Source organism: Caretta caretta, chromosome 10 (assembly GCF_965140235.1).
Source record: "Caretta caretta isolate rCarCar2 chromosome 10, rCarCar1.hap1, whole genome shotgun sequence".
Classification (NCBI taxonomy): domain Eukaryota; kingdom Metazoa; phylum Chordata; order Testudines; family Cheloniidae; genus Caretta; species Caretta caretta.
The window spans coordinates 14,929,139-14,941,349 of NC_134215.1; the positions used below are offsets into that span (position 1 = coordinate 14,929,139).

Genomic DNA, 12,211 nt, shown 5'->3' on the forward strand with positions numbered 1-12,211 from the left:
GTTTGTTTTAAACTTGCTGCCTATTAATTTCATATGGTGACCCCTAGTTCTTGTGTTATGAGAAGGAGTAAATAACACTTCCTTATTTACTTTCTCCACACCAGTCATGATTTTATAGACCTCTATCATATTCCCCCATATTTTCTAAGCTGAAAAATCCCAATCTTATTAATCTCTCTGTATATAGAAGCCGTTCCATACCCCTAATAATTTTTGCTGCCCTTTTCTGAACCTTTTTTGAGTTGGGGCGACCACATCTGCACTCAGTATTCAAGCTGTGGGTGTACCATGGATTTATATAGAGGCAATATGATATTTTCTGTCTTATTATCTATCCCTTTCTTAATGATTCCCAACATTCAATTAGCTTTTTTGACTGTCGCTGCACATTGAGTGGATGTTTTCAGAGGAAGGAAGAAAACAACACTAGCCAATCTGCATGTTATCAGAGACCACATCATCAGAAATAAATACTGTCCATTTTCTGACAGTTCTAGTGCATTCTCTCCAGTTCATACCATGAAAGAATCTAACAGCTTGTTGCACTGGTGGTATTCTCCCCTCTGGGGATAGGTGGCTTAGTTCAGCAGAGAGGAATTAAAATATCTTTTGACAGAGTATATAAATAAATATGTTGAGAGATGAGAAGGTGAGAGAAAGTGTGAGACAGACAAATCAACCCAGGATACTAATTCAGGAAAGCACTTAAAAATGTGCTGAGTTCTCTCTTCTGAAAGGAGATGCCTTCTTGAACTAGAGTCAAGATAAATAATGCCTTTCCAAGAGCCACCAGAACTAATGACTTGCGAATCAAAGGAGTCCATCTATCTCATGCAAGGCAACACAAAGCAAGCATCATTAGAAGCTCTATATTTATAACACGGTTAATAAAAATATCACAGTCAGTTAGGTACATGGATAGTTTGCTGGATTGTGCCCTAAAGTCATTATTCACAAACTGCATTCTCATTTCTATAACAGTGAAAACGCTTTACGAAAATCTTTCTGAGTAAGTGGAAATAACCATGGGAAATCCTGAGGACACTAGATTGTAAATTGGGGAATGAAAAACACTGTTTAAAATAGAATAGTAAATTTAGAAAAAGCAACTACAGGTATTCGACAAAAATTAGTGAGACAGATGGCAAGGTTAAGGATTTCTCTGTACAGAATGATAGCACTCAAGCTTTAACTGAAGCACTTGTCAAAGATAATGGCCCAGGTTCTCTGTTGTGTCTACTAAGTGCTGCAAAAAGGAGGGAACCCATCAGGCACAAGTTAGAGAAGCAGCAGCGTCGATCCCCGTTAAATGTAGACATGCTCTTTAGTCTCCACTCAAGTAGCACAAAGGCAGCTAGCTGAGTAGGTTCAGAGACTCTGCCCCAATGTGCTTAATCCCCAGAATCTACACATTATGGTATTCCACAAATATTCCACTTTTTTAAATATTCCTGAATCTATTGGTATTGAGAATTAGTTCACATTTCATCTCTCTCTTTTCATTAGGGCCACCGGTTCTCCTTTAATAAAATAATAATTTAAAAAACCCACAGAAAGTGTATCGTATACCCTTAAAAAAAACCCGTTTCTTTTGCTAAATACTATTTCAGTATCTACAGATATTACAGTCTTCTTGGCCATACAATGATCAGCTAATGTGCAAGGTCTGGGAATGAAAAGGTAATACATCATTTAATACCAAAAACACTTTTCTTCCCTTATATCTCTAAAATAACTTCAAATCAACACAGAAAAAGTATTAACTTTATCATCTACATTCTCTCCTCAGAGTCTCCAAACCTCAATATCATTTCCCACCAAGTTTTACTTACTTACTTTTACTTACTTACTTTTTACTTACTTTACTTACTAAAGATAAGTCTTATTTTTGCAGTGATAACACGAAACACTTGTTACAGTTTCACCTTAATTAAAAAACAGAACTCATTTCATCTTAGTGAAGAACTGGATTCAGATGTTTTAATCTTTGATATTCAGGGAGTGATAATATATGAATGCCACCTTGTGTTCATGTATTTTTATAAACTATTTCTATCTAGGTGATTCTTTTAAACCAAAAATTACTAAGTTACATTAATTTTATATTATCACTAAAAGAAGCTCAATAGTTTTGCTACATTTAGTCATTGTTGTTATATTCATTTGTGTAGCTCTTCCTAGCAATATTTGATTAACTATTTTGTTTTCTTCTCTTAGCCCTTGACTATATTACAAGTTCCACAACTTTAAGTAGATTCTGTTTTTAACCAGTTTAGTTGAAGTGGAACACAGTCCGGTATGAACACTCTTCAGTCAATTTGCATCTGTCTTACATTGATTCAGTTTAAGGCCTTGTCTAGGCTAAGATTTAAAGATGTGCTGCTAAGCATAGGTTAGTTAACATACACTAACTAACACAATTCAAGGGTCTAAAAGTACAGAAGACACAACCGTCTTTACTGTGTGCTAAATTGGTTGAGTTAAAGTCTACGGGTGAATCTTGCTTTAACTTCGCCAGTTTAGCACACATCAAAGCATACACTGCCTTGTCTACTTTAGGGGTGAAATCCTTGCTCCATTTAAGTGAGTGGCAAAACTTCTATTCACGTCAAATGGAGTCAGCATTTCACCTAGGACTTTTAGAACATGTTAGCTAACACATGATAGATAATATCACATCTTCTTTCCCAGTCTAGACAATACCTTAAAGAAAAATCGATAGATATATCCCAGGTCTGAAAATCAGTTTAAAAGTATGCACATAGGGCTTTGCCTTGGTTGAACTAACTCATTTTAAAAATGCACACATTTTATTAAAAACTGCTACAATAAGAGAAGGCCTTGTATGTGATTTATTGTTTGATTCCTGCACTTTGGCTTTAGAAGAATGAAGGTTTGTAACTATTTCAAAAGAAGCCAAAAGATGGGGATGGATTGTGACTTTAGACATAGCCCTGAGCATAAACCATTGTGCCCCCCAGAGGCATTGGCTGAGATCCCCAAAGGCATTTAGGTGCCTAACTCTCCTGGCAGACAGGCACCTAAATACCTTAGAGGATTTGGGCTGTTGTGACTAGACACATCCCTCCTCCCCTGCTTCCTCTTTGCTGCAGAAACTAGGCGGAGGAGGCAATTAGTCATCTGTTGTTGGCCTGCACCATCAGTACATTACTGGCCACCACTCACAACTTACACAGCAAAGGCTACACCCATTCCCTATCCCTCCTCACCTACTTCCTCCAGGGAAGGAATATGCAAGTGAGTATCTCTGCCTACTTACTCACACTTGCATCTAATGTGTGGGCAGCCCTCACCCAGGGTACAGGATATAAGGGGTATTCTTATTCCTTTGAATGGAAGCACAATCCAAATCAAGGTCTAGCCCACGGAGAAAAAAATCATTTATCACCTCTTATTAGATCAGCTGCTCCATGTCCCTGGTGCACAAAAGTCTTTCCTGGCTGTAGCTGCTATGATCCTTTCCTGTGTAAAAACTTGATTTTTCTTTTGATGGTAGAGAAAACATCTAGGGAACCGTTTCATTGTCAAGAAAAACATATGTGATTTTTTTTACAGCTATTAAAAATGCTTCAAGATTTCTAACCTGTGCCTTGGTTTTTCCATAATGAACTGTCAGTTAAGGCTGCCTGTTTATTTCACTGCTTTAATGATTCATGACTAAAGAATCTGCCTAGAAGATGAGGGGAGAAAAGGATTAGTGGTGAAAAGGAAGTGTTTCAGTATTTTAAATTTTAATCACAAGGAAACAAAAAAAAAAAAGAGCTATGGGTATTGTGTAATTGCAGTAAATCTTGAGAAATGAGTTGTGTCCAGAGAACCCAATTAAGTGTAATAATTTTGTGCATCCAGGACACGGAGGAGAAAGTGGAGAATAAAGTTTTCAACAGCAGAAAACAAACTTTAAATTAATCTGACACACAATGATACTTTCAGCTGCCTTTCTAATTGATTCCTCTCATTAAATCAAGAGGAACTTTTGCCCAACAGCAGATTCCTGGGTAATTGACTCTTACACAGAGATAAAAGTTAGCTTCAGCCAGGTGGAAACTAGCTTATTCATAATAGACTGGTCACCTTCTTTTTTAAACTGCTCTTTGAAAGGCTGCTGTGTAGTCTGTAGCCCTGCAAAGGAACTTAGAGACTTATCCTTCTATGTGAAATTTACCTCGGGCACAAGGCCAGAAAAAGATTCTAGGGCCCTTTTAAATTTCATTTTGTACAAGCTGTTTTGCTGTGACTATCTGAATAGTTTCACCCAGGAAGATCCCGCTGGGAACCACCCTCTTCCTCTGTAAGGTTAGGTCAATCATTAGAAAGGTACAGAAGAAGTCTTATCAGCAATAAGGTTGCAACCAGGGATCAGAAAAACATGGCCATGGCCTTGGTCAAAGAATGGAATCTAGCACACCACAAATTGTGACATAAGTCAAGGCTTCCATTCAGAAATTGGACTCCACACACTTTCCAAGACAATGGAGGACAGAATTGCTTTGGTGGGAAAGGACATGCAAGACGGGGACACAGTATGGGTAGTGGTTGTGGAACAGTGTGGCACCCACCTCTCGTGAGCGCTCACTTCTGGTCAAGTATGTCTTCAGTCTTTAAACAGTCCTGGTCCTAGTATCGGGCTGTACTCCCAAGGCATCCTTCCTGGAGGCAATGGTGTCACCCTGTCTGGGCCCTTCAAGCCCCACCTGGGCCACTAAGCAGTTCAGATCTGCTTCTCAGGGTTTATCACTGTCCAATTGTAGGCCACTTCCCCAGTAGCTTATTGGGGGAGTGGGGGAGAAGGGGACCCAGGCCCACATACCCACTACTCCGGGTCCCAGCCCAGGGATCCAAAGAATAGAAGCCATGCACTGCCATGCCCTTTAATGAAGCTGCCTTCAATTCCCTGAGCCACTTCCCCGCAGTCCCAGTCTTCACCAGAACTTCACCCTTCACTCAGGGCTCTTCTGTGTTCAGGCCCAGCAGCCAGCCAGGAGCTCTTTCTTGCTCTCCTGCTCCCTGCCAGCACTGAGCTGCCTGAGGTGCTGCAATCCCTTTGGCCAGCCAGGAGCATCCTCTGCACTCTTCTGGCTACAGCAAGGAACTGCCTGTCTCTGACTCTGCAGCTCCTTTTTATATGGCCCTCCTGGGCCCTGATTGGTTGCTCCCTGCAGCTTCTCTGATTGGCTAGCCCTTAGAAACTTCTCTAGGCCACTTGGAGGACTTAGCTCCACTGCTACTTTCCTGGGCCAGGTGTGGCAGGACCCTGAGACCTCCAGCAGGAGGCCTCGGGGCCTAGTCCATCCCATCACAGGTTGTCATACAGAATTTACTCCAGCTCCCAGTGAAGTCAATGGGATTAGTCACTCCCACTGACTTCACTGAGGGTTGGCTCAACCCCAGAAACAGCAGAGGACTTTGGGGAAAAAGCACACTGTACTCCTCCAGCATCGTTTTGATTGACAGAAGTGCGCAGTATGCTAATTTTCTTTGTGATGATGTTTACAGACCTTACAGGAGAAGTAGCCTTTTCTTCCTCAATAGTATTTGAGAGCCCACGAAGCATCACAGCCTAAGCCACTTTCTTGCAGCCCTTCTGAGGGCCAACACTGAAAAATTGCTTCACTTCCAAGACAAAGACAAGCAAAAGCATTAGAACTTGTGGCACAGATTGGACAACAAAACTAATGAGACACCCAGATTAATGGGAACTGGGTGCCCAAATCCCCCAGGCAGCTTTGTGAATCACAGCATTTATATGTTCCCAGATGTAAGCATGGGTAGTGCACACAGACACCAAAGAATTCTTCCACTCCCATACGTTTCAAGAGCTTTCTTGCAGTTTCCAGTCAAGCTGATAGTAGTGTCCAACAAGAATACTTTTGGAGTCAGAAGAAGTAAACACATATCTTCTGCCTCTACTGAAAATTCAAGAGAAAGGTTTTTTAATCAGCTTCTTCCACTGAACTGAAGATGCGGTTATGTACTAGGATAGAAAGATTATGGAGGAGCAGTAGGGATGCCATATCTAAGGCAGGGTTCCAGTTTGCACTTAAAACAGGGAAACAACCTGTATGGAGGCTACACTCTATTGTCCCCAAATTTAGAACATAAAATCTGTGAGTAACAATTGATTTTTTTTGTAGATTTTCAAGTAAATCTGCCAATCAGTTTTTGAGCTATCACTAATTAAAATAGGTCCTTAAAAGCTTGCCATCTTGAACCCTTTATTTTTTTTTTTTTGGTGGCTTCCCTAGCAATACTCCTCCCCAAATATGACTGAATGTGCTTTTCCAGAACTGTGCGGAAAGGATGGCAGGCAGGAGGTTTGGGCGAGTTGTGATGATAATGGTGGGCGTTTGGGGAAGGCTAGCAGCCTCCCTGGAGTAACGTTATGGTTGTGGTGCACTGTCTGTGGCGTCTGGTGTTTGTTCTAGTAGATGTATGGTGGGGTTCTTCTAGTGTTGTGGTGTGTCTCCCCGAGTGTAGCAAAATAGTTTTCCCTTAGTAGTATTATTTTTTTGTTTGGGGGCTGTTGGTTTTTTGCAGTTCTGCGTTAAGGTTGGCCTGCACATAACACACCTAACTGCTATATAATGTAGAGTGTTTTAAGATGGATACAGAAAGAGAGATTTTTAAAATGGGACCTGTATATGGGGTTTTAGATACTCTGGTCTCTTGTAATTGTTCTGTGATGGGGTTTTATTGTTAATGTTACAGTATGTTAAGAGTGGTAGCCGTGTTAGTCTGTATCAGTATTTTGTGTGAGTTGTTGTGAGTTAAGGAAAATGTTCTCTCCAAAAAGAAGCAACAGCATACCTCCCGCAACTGCTGAAACCATAAGATAAGAACTCTCCCCAGAATACTTGTAATGAGTGGAAGAATATTTGCAGAAGTCCAAGTTCATTCACTGAACAGAAATAAGTGCACTCTTATTTTCAATAAAACAGAACAGGGAGGAAAAAAAGAGTGCAAGAGAGAAGTGACCTTGGGCAAGTCACTTCACCTATTTGTGCCTCTCTTACCCTTCCACCTTTTGTCCTGTCTATTTAGAATAGAAGCAATTTGAGGTAGGAGCTGTTTCTTACCATGTGTTTGCACAATGGGGCCCTGGTCTTGGTTTGGCCCTACGGTAATGCAAACAAACAACTTGCAAATGATCCCCATCTTTTCTAATATATTAGATACAGTCCCGATTCAAGAGATCATTTCAGAACATGTTTAAGTCCATCCTTATTTGGGGAATCATGTATTTAAGTCTCATCAACTTCAATGACATGCTTCAATGTGTACTTCAGCATAAAGGAAAATACTGTAGCACTTTATGTCTTTGTAGCAGGACATATGGCATATGAATACACATTGGCAGGAAACATAGATCTTCTTTCTCCATTCCATTTCTATTGATAACATATCACTTTCAAACTCCCTAATTTTGTTGGGTCAAGAAAATGTTTGCCCTCTTCAGTGTGGACAAGACATTTGCCACACATAAGCTTTCTTAATTTCGGATTAATGTTTCTGAAGTAATTAATATAACCCCTATGCAAAACACTTGACTACAGTTATTGCTTCCTGCTGAAGTCATAGAATTCACTACACAGCTGATTTTGGCTCAAGGGATTTAGCACATGTTCACAAATTCAGAGCTCTCCAAATCCCAGTTTAAAACAATGTTCTTTGATTTCCAGTAAATCATCAACTTTGAATTTGGTATGAACCTCTTCTCTCTCTGAACCGGAGCTCCAAAACGATGATCCATTATATCTCAGAACTGCACAACCGCACTGCTCAAATCCTTCTTTTAATAACAACCTAGAATTATATTTCACAAGCAACTGGATTTCTAAAGCTGCCACATTAATAATTTATCAGATCCAAAAAAGATGGTTATTGTCATTAGGTTTATATGGTAAATATTCTGCTGGGAAATTTACATAAAAAGAAACTTCATAGGAAACTGAATGCTACTGAAAGGGCAAGAAGAATATAAAAGAATATAAAATATGTTCAGTAACATATTGGGCAGGCGGTCATTTTAAATGTTTTTCATGCACAGAACCAAAGATCAAAGTATTAATGGAGACAATTATAGAGCACCACTCGAGAGCACTGTAGCAATCAGTTGCTAAGGCTACAAAGTTTATTGTAAAATAGTGTTTACACTGAGAAAAGCCCTACTGATTTTCCTATTGTAAATTGTTTTGATCTTCCAAGCCCCTGCCTAGGATTACTGTACATTCCCTTAGGAATGGGAGCATTGTTTCATAGAATTTCCCCTTAAAGACACAAACATCAGCTTTGTCCTATTTTGCAGTTAACACAAAGAAGTCTATTCAACAGAATAGTTGCTTTATTTGCATATGGTTTCCATGGATTTTGCTATAAAAAAAAAAGACAAAAATGGTAAGTATCATCTACTTTTCTCCTGTTCATTAAATCTTTATTCATCCACCCCATACTGCACCTTTATTCACCTCCTGGGTACTGACAAATCAAGAGAGAGGGGTGGACTTAGCGCAAAAGAGGGATATATTATTATACATTTCAAAGTATGGGTATTTCAAAGACTATTGCCTAGGGTCATTTCTGATACAGATTCCAGACATTCATATTGGATTTGTAAGACACTGGTATTCAATTAAAGCTAAGTTCAAAAGAAGCATCCTGTTATGGGATACATAAACTATCTCTCAAAGAGAGAGCTCATTATTAAAAGAAACCTACCCAGCAATGTACCATAGAACAAGAACCAATTGTACATTTGCAATTAAGAAGAAAAGAGATTTCAGGCATGCAGAGATAAAAGGTCGGTAAATCTCAGATTTAGGAGGTGCTCAGGTTTCTCTACCGATATGTTTTAGTGCCCATTTGGTCATTGTGATGGGAATGGGCGTGCATAAATTTGAGCTGTTAAAATACAATCATTTTGTGGCCAAAACGAAGTTCCCATTTTTAAATGAGGACCTTATTTGCCAAAAGCAAATTTACAAATAAATATACAATCACAGAGCTCACATTTCTCTTTCAATAGAGGCATTTCCTCCACACTCACACATGCTGCATAAAATAGGAGCATTGCAGAGTTTCTGCTTCTGGTATTTTACTGACCGCCACCACAGGCTCAACAGCGGGAGAAGGCAAAATTGCTGCAACGAGCAGTGTAGCTGAAATTCATCAGCCAAGATTTTATGTGGAGTCACTGTATTGTGCTGACACAATCCATGAGAGTGGGTCATTTAATTATGACTCATCACAAGCCCCCCTTATTTTGTTTGTAATCATAGACATAATTAAACTGTTAAAACATGAAGGAATTGGCCTGCTTTTCTACTTACACAGTCCCTCAAAATAGCATTACAAAGTTGCTGCTACAGGGAATGCTGCACCACATTTTTTCCATTTGACTTTAAAATACAGGACATGTAATCATGCCTGGGGCACCATCCCCAATTCTGGGGCTGTCCTGGCAATATGATGCCTCTGTGGTTGTGTGATGGATGAGAGTTCAGCAATGATAAAGGAAAATTACCATATATTAACCATCAGAAATCAAAAGGAGTTAGGTGCCTACATTCTTTTATCTCTCTGGCCCCACATAGATAAATTTCATTAGAAACTTCAGAAGGAAAAATTTACTTGCTACTAAAGTAAACTCCATCTCATCAGGTTTTGAGCCAAGTAAAATGTTCACAGGAAACTAAAATGCTCCTGAAGCTTGTCTGGATTGATGTTTTTTCTGCAAAGTCATAATTCAGCCTGGGTTGATTGAAAGCTCAAGATCATATGAGCAAATTTGGCCCTATTTTCAAAGGGAGCTGGGTTGATAGTTGAATTCATGTCAGGTTTGTCACACTCAGATTTGCACATCATAATCCTGAATGAGTTATGAATATACTCTCGACTCTCACAGCTCTTAGATGTAGTCAGTGTAGTACCCACAGTTTTGCTGAATCCAAAGTTCTTGGTAACTTTACTCTTGGTGAGGTGGTGGCAGGAAATAAATCAATGGGGACATGGCCGTCCGGCCAATAGATAGTTGATGCAAGCAGGCAAACAAAAGTGCTTTCACTCAAAGCTTCTACTTTATTTAGTCTTACACACATCCACAACAGGTCAGCAGTGCACCCCAGATTCATATTTACCAAAGGTCTTGTGGAGGTCTCGAGTGGATAACTATAGACGGCCAGTGGCCAGCTTTCCATCTGCAGGGGAACTTGAAAGGGGTCCAAGTGCTCAAGTGTCCACTGAGCCCAGATTTCTTCCTCTTTTGATTCCCAATTGGTTAGTATTATATAACTTGTTCATCAAAAAAACTCCTGAGCAGAAGCTAAGTTAAGTGTGGAGTTTTCCAGCCTATAGTTTTCCATTAGTTAACCAGCTGCATTTCACATAGCAATAGTTAACTATTGCCAGACTTTCCACCTTGCAAAACTGCATGCTTCAGAAAAAGCTCAAGTCAGGAGGGTACAGGGTCACGTTTATTACTCGTGGTCACTCACGTCCTCCTCCTCTCCTGGTCTGTTAGTTGTGCTAAAGTTTCAGAAGTGGCCTTTCTAGCTGCTTTCAGCAATGAGCATAACAACTGGTATTCAAGCTGCGGGCAGTGGTTTAGGCATGTTACTGGGTTAACAAAATTTCCTCCTTACAAGTGCTGGTAACAAAGAGAAAAGTATGACAGTGCAATGAATATTTTTTCATGTTTTCTATTAACATTATTTATGGTATTCAATTTGCATTGTGATAGTACCCAGGACCTGGTTGTGCTAGGCAATGTACAGATACAGAACAAAAAGATGGACCCAGTTCCAAAGAGTTTACAATCTAAGTTGTATAGTAAAAAGTATTTTTGGGGAGGAGCCATAAGAAGTGGGTATCCGAGAATTCCCCATTAAATTAGAAATTGCTATTGTTACTAAAGATCCATTGAGCACAGAACAATATTTCATGTACAAGTGTTTTTTTATTTGTACTGTAAGAGAGTTTGTAAGTATATTATGGATGGCCGAGATTGCATTCATGTCTTTCTTGCAAAAACTTTATTAAATGTTGTTTTGACTACTGTAACCTCACCTACCTTGTCTCTCTAATATCCTGGTTCCAACACAGCTACAAGACTACAGAAAACAAACAAAAATAGTTTAAAATGAGTATCTGAATGAGCCACCGTTGATTTGAAAGTCAAGATTCATTTTTTGCCTATTTTCCTTCTAATTTTTAAGGAGCTTCAAGTTTACTCGGAACATATATAGGACTGTATGGCTGGGGTGGCCCACTTTCAGTGGGATGAATGGGGCAATATTAGCATGGCTCCCATTAGCAGCAATACTTGTGCAGCTAAATCCTCAGGAATCACTGAAAATTTACCCACAAGAGTCCTTTAAGTTCACTAAAATACAGTAGAATCTAGAAATGTGCTTAAACCCTCAAAAGTAATGTGTATTGTCAGTGAACAGGCTAAACTGCTGGTTCGTGGGCAATGCAGGTAATGCACCCTCAATGTGATTGTACCAGCAGCAGAAAAGGAGCAATTTTTATGACTTGTGTCTTATACATCAAATGAGGTCAGGTGAATTTCTTGGGTTTGCATCATATGTGACCCCCACAAAATCACATGTCAAGTGATGTGATAAGAATTTCTGATGAAGTACTACGCTCCTGGTAAAGCCAGAAGTAAAGTGAAGGGCCATCCTCAATGAACTAAGAAATATGTGACAAGATATGCCTTTTTTATTTCACAATCAAGCACATTGTAATGTTGATTAAATATTGTCAAAGAGTGAAATAACCAAAATAAAATAATGGATCACAAGACTAGTCAGCAAAAGACAATGCTCAGTCTGTTCACTCACCTTAGTTGAGCTTGGAAATGGGCCCAAACCAGACAAATACCTTCACACTTTGGAAGTGTTCAGCTTCCGAACCAGAGCCCATGGCCAAGAGCCATCCTGTCAAATGCAGTCAGAGGTAACTTCTGTGCAACTCCAAAGATGTCAGTAAAGCTGGGCTCATGCGTCCAACACAGAGTACCATTTAGTTTAAAGTGTTGAACAACCACCTGTGACCCATTATTAGCCCAGAGTGTAACTGCAAGGATTTGTACAGTTTTAATTTTACCTGCCATACATTGCTAAACAAAAAATTAACGTATCAATTACTCCTTCTATTCAGTTCAAAGAGCAATAACACTTTCCAGCTCTGG

General features: G+C 39.6%; 1 long non-coding RNA gene across 1 annotated transcript; it reads right to left on the reverse strand.

Annotated features, from left to right (window-relative positions):
- Window positions 1–8,237: 8,237 nt before the first annotated feature.
- On the reverse strand, window positions 8,238–11,938 carry LOC142073452 (uncharacterized). Its single transcript, XR_012670357.1, has 3 exons — window positions 11,862–11,938; window positions 11,087–11,126; window positions 8,238–10,663 (listed from the first exon to the last, which is right to left on the reverse strand). It is a non-coding gene; the product is annotated as an uncharacterized LOC142073452 (long non-coding RNA).
- Between the last annotated feature and the right edge of the window lie 273 nt (window positions 11,939–12,211).